At 47.5% G+C, this 4,875-nt stretch overlaps 1 pseudogene; it reads right to left on the bottom strand.

Annotated features, from left to right (window-relative positions):
- Positions 1–4,501: 4,501 nt before the first annotated feature.
- On the bottom strand, positions 4,502–4,611 carry LOC141101842 (U2 spliceosomal RNA; annotated as a pseudogene).
- Positions 4,612–4,875: the final 264 nt, after the last annotated feature.

Raw genomic sequence — 4,875 nt, 5'->3', positions numbered from 1 at the left:
GCCGGGTCTACCCTTTGTTGGTCTTGGAGGATAAGGCCATAGAGGAGTATGTTGCAGACGCACTTTCTTGAGGTTTCATCCGCAAATCCTCGTCTCCAGCTGGTGCTAGTTTCTTCTTTGTGAAGAAGAAGAGTGGTGAACCTTGTATTGATTATAGGGGTCTCAATCGTTTCACGATTAAGAATGCTTATCCGATTTAGTTAATTACGAAGTTATTTGACCGCCTCAAGGGAGCAACGCTTTTCACAAAGCTTGATTTGAGAGGGGCATACAATCTCGTAAGGATTAAGGAGGGCGGCGAGTGGAAAACTGCGTTTAATACCAAAACAGGCCATTATGAGTACCTCGTAATGCCTTTTGGCCTATCTAACGCCCCGGCAGTTTTCCAGGAATTTATTAACGATGTCCTCCGAGATTTGTTGCAGTTATGTGTAGTGGTTTATCCTGACGATATCCTCAGATTTTCCAAGTCCCTGGAGAACCACCACACAGATGTCTGTCGTGTGCTTCAGAAACTAAGAGAGAACAATCACTATTGTAAATTGGAGAAGTGCAAATTCCATCGTTAACAGGTTAAATTCCTGGGTTATGTCATTTCCACTGCTGGTTTTTCGATGGACCCAGAGAAACTTTCAGCAGTCCTATAGTGGCCCCGACCCGCGGTTTACGTCCTCTGCAGCGTTTTCATAGCTTTGCCAACTATTATCGGAAGTTTATTCGTAACTTCTCATCTCTGGTCAAGCCCCTGACTGATATGACCAGAAAGGACGGTAACTCACAGAGTTGGCCCATTAAGGCCTTTGAGAGTCTCAAGGCTGCCTTTGTTTCTGCTCCTGTGTTGGCACATCCTGATCCAACGTTACCTTTTATCCTTGAGGTTGATGCTTCTGAGACTGGAGATGGCGCCCTTCTGTCTCAACGTCCTACCTCTGAGAGCGCTATGCATCCTTGTGGCTACTTTTCCAAGAAATTGTCACCTGCATAGTGCAATTACGAGATTGGTGACAGAGAGCTGTTAGCGATCATTTTAGCCCTGAAAGAATGGAGACATCTTCTCAAAGGTACCACTGTGCCGGTTCTCATAGCGATGGGCTCTTTTCTTGTCAAGTTTCAATTACATTGTCTCATTCTTACCGGTACTAAGAATGTATGGGGTGACACCTTGTCACAACAATTTTCCTCCACTTCCAAGATGGAGTCAGTTCCGGTTCCTGTAATTCCTCCTGATCGTATTCTGGTTACGGTTTGTACCAGTCTCGCTTCTCCTTTGGGTGACAAAATTCTTGTTGCTCAGGTCCATGCTCCTCCTGAGAAACCTTGTGACCGCTGCTTTGTCCCAGAGAGTCTCCGTACTGCCGTGCTCCAGACTTACCATTCTCCCAAGGCTGCTGGCCACCCTAGGAATAATCAACTCTTTTGGGCCATTTCCCAACAATTCTGGTGGCCTAGTCTACTTGCTGATGTAACCGCCTTCATAGCTGCCTGTTCCGTGTGTACTCAGAGTAAGACTCCACGACACCTTCCAGTGAGCCTCCTACAACCCATACCCAATGGAGAGAGGCCCTGGACCCACCTGCCTATGGATTTCATTGTGGAGTTACCCAACTCCCAGGGTAACGCAACAGAGTTACCCTTATGGTAGTTGAGCTGTTCTTGAAAATGTCTCATTGTATTCCACTTAAGAAGTTGCCCACTTCTAAGGAACTGGCTTCCATTTTTGCTGAGGAGATCTTTCGCTTACATGGGCTACCCAATCATCTGGGACAGGGGTATTCAGTTTATGTCCCGGTTCTGGCGAACCTTTTGTGCACAGTTGGGAATTCAGCTTGCTTTGTCCTCTGCCTATCACCCGCAGTCTAATGGGGCTGCAGAACGAGCCAATCAGTCCTTGGAGCAATGCCAGCGTTGCTACATTTCTGACCATCATAACAACTTGTCAGACATCTTACCGTGGGTGGAGTTTGCTCACAATAGTGCCCTGAATTCTGCTTCCCGATTGTCCCCATTTATGGCGAACTATGGTTTCCAACCTTCCATGTTGCCTGACTCATTTGTTCCGCAGAGCATTCCTGCGTTAGAGAAGCATCTCCGTGGTCTTCATTCCACTTGGGCACAAGTCCAGGAGGCTTTGCGACATGCTAATGATAGGTACAGACTCCATGCTGACTTCAGATGCCTGTCTGCACCTTCCTACCAGGTTGGGGACAAGGTCTGGCTGTCATCTTGCAACCTTTCGACTTCGTGTTCCCTCTCTGAAGTTCGCACCCCGGTTTATTGGGCCTTTCCATATTCTTTGCAGGATTACCCCAGTGGCTTACGCATTAGACCTTCCTTCTAATATGCGTATCTCAAATGTATTTCATGTCTCCTTATTAAAACTTTTGGTCTGCAACCGCTTTACCACCTCGGTGCCAAGTCCTCACCCTGTACAGGTTGAAAACCATGAGGAGTATGAAGTACAGTCCATTGTTGACTCCCGTAGGTTCCATGGGCATATACAGTACCTGGTGCATTGGAAAGGGTACTGTCCAAAGGAACTCTCTTGGGTCTCATCCTCGGAAGTATATACCCCTGTCCTCCTCCGTGATTTCCATAGACATTTTCCCCTCAAGCCTGGTGGTCCTCCGAGAGGAAGGGGTCGTTGAGGAGGGGGTACTGTCAGGGCTGGGCTCAGCCCTTCCTTCCTCTGAGCTGTCCGCTCAGCTATCGGCTAATTGCCAGCTCCTGTCTCTCCACAGTGACTCACCTGTTGATGATATCCTGTTCGTCAGTCCTGCCTACTTAAGCTGTCTAGCCCTTGGTCAACATCACAAAGGCTATCTCCTGCATTCCTGTTAAAGACGTGCTTGGCTGACATTCCTTCTGGCTCCAGATCCAGTTTGTTCTATTTACTTTTATTATTAAACAAGTGTGATTTAACTGTACTTCTGTCTCGGTCTGATTCATGGTTTCTGACAGAAACCTTAATGAAAATTCTCTACTGCTGCTACTATACCCCTGTAAAATTGGCCCGTATATTTCCAACTCAATGACAGAAGTGCTGGAGGAACTGCAATATTAATGGATATATCTTTCACATTTGGTGGGAATGCCCCTCCATTGCCCCTTTCTGGAGGAGCATTGCTTCCCTCATCCAAGATGTCACCCAAGTATCTAATGTATTAACCCCGTAGATGGCTCTTTTCGGTCTAGGACTCTTGACCTGGCCTTCAAAATTTCACCCTGTTATCACACACATCCTTGTTGCCGCCCGCCTCTCCATTGCTCGATTTTGGAAGCAATCGTTCCCTTCCACCCTCAGCATAACTATTGCAATTCTCAATGACCATCTATATATGGAATTTCTTTTTGCCAAAACTCATCTGAAAATCAATACATTTTACCAACAATGGCAATTCTGGCTATCTGATCCCAGAGCCATATCCTGTTTTTAGGCAATCTTTAATGTCTTTAAAATGTTTTTTTTTTTAAAGCCCATGGCGTGTGAAACACACTCAAAAACTTCACCCGATGCCAAAAAAATGTGCACACACATAAAGAGTGAAACACAAAAAAGTGCAACGGGTACACAAGCCCTCTAAAATCAGAGGGCTTTGTCCTGAATCCCCCGAGGCTCCTGACGGGGACAAGGGTACTTACACTTGGTCCATCTGGCCGAAACCAGACAAACCCCTTTCTCTGGAGGGACTGCTGAAACAGACCCCCCCAAGTACTCGGTGGGGCTCCCCCGAAGGGAGACCCCATGAGAGAGGGCAAACCAAGCCAAAAGGCAATGTCCACCCCCTCCCAAGACTTTCAGGGCAGACCCAAGGACCTGCAACCCTATTTATCACACAGTGCAAAACGTGTACAACATAAAAAAACAAAAACATGACACACACAATGGAGATAAATAAAAAAAAAATGGGGGAGAAGGAAGTAGAGGAGAGTGAAAAGGTGGCCATTGTGCAAAAAAAAATTCCTCCGGTCCCTGCCAAAATGCCTGGCCCAGGAGGCAGGTGCAAAAAAAGCGTGTAATGGTGCAGTGACCATGGTGCCTTAAATCAAAGTGACCCTCACTCACAGTGATCTTCAGGCAGCCACTCCAGGGGCACATACACCATAGGCTTTCTGACCAACCCTGACCCACAGCCCAGACCATAGGAGCCCCCACCCCAGCCAGGAAGGCGTGAAGTTATGGAAGCTTGGTGAGAGCCCTTTACCATCAGGCCCCAACATCGCTCCCATCACTCCTACCTAATTACATTCAGGAAATACTAAGCACTCCTCCCCCTCCAGCTAGAGAGGAGCCGGTGTTCTCTCCTGAAAAACTGACCAGAGCTAGAGCTACCCCAATCTAGGCCAGAAGGCCAGGGACCCAACCCTCTGGATCAGACCCAGATGCAGCACCCATCCTCACCAGGAGAACCCTTCCGGACAGTTCGGCCTTGGTCCCGCTGACGTCTCGGTGGGCGTCCAGACACCGGCACTGCGAAACCACCCTTCCAGGTCCAATGACACCATTGGATTTGCATGTGTCCTTCCCACTCTCAGGAGTAACACAGCACCTCCTCTGGAAACTGATAAGAACAGATACTACACTTGATCTTAGCCAAAAGGCCGAGAAGCGATGATCTTTAATGTTATACTGACTCTTGCCCTCCAGGGTCAATTACATTCTACCCAATCTAGACCAAGTGGAGCCATCTGGGTATTTCTATGCTCTAACAGGTTATATTGATCTATCCCCCCTCGGCAATTGCTGGCTTCACCTCTGCTTCTACCCTTCCTTCCTTCTTCACTCTTCAAGAATATTGATAAAAAAAAAAAAAAAGAAAACATGCATGGCAGTGTGTGGTGGCCAGGTTCTAAAGATGGTTCCAGGTCTTCACCATG

The sequence above is a fragment of the Aquarana catesbeiana genome, linkage group LG06 (assembly GCF_042186555.1).
Source record: "Aquarana catesbeiana isolate 2022-GZ linkage group LG06, ASM4218655v1, whole genome shotgun sequence".
Classification (NCBI taxonomy): Eukaryota; Metazoa; Chordata; class Amphibia; order Anura; family Ranidae; genus Aquarana; species Aquarana catesbeiana.
Note: the sequence above shows the minus strand (reverse complement) of the source record. Positions and strands in the feature narration are given on the sequence as shown.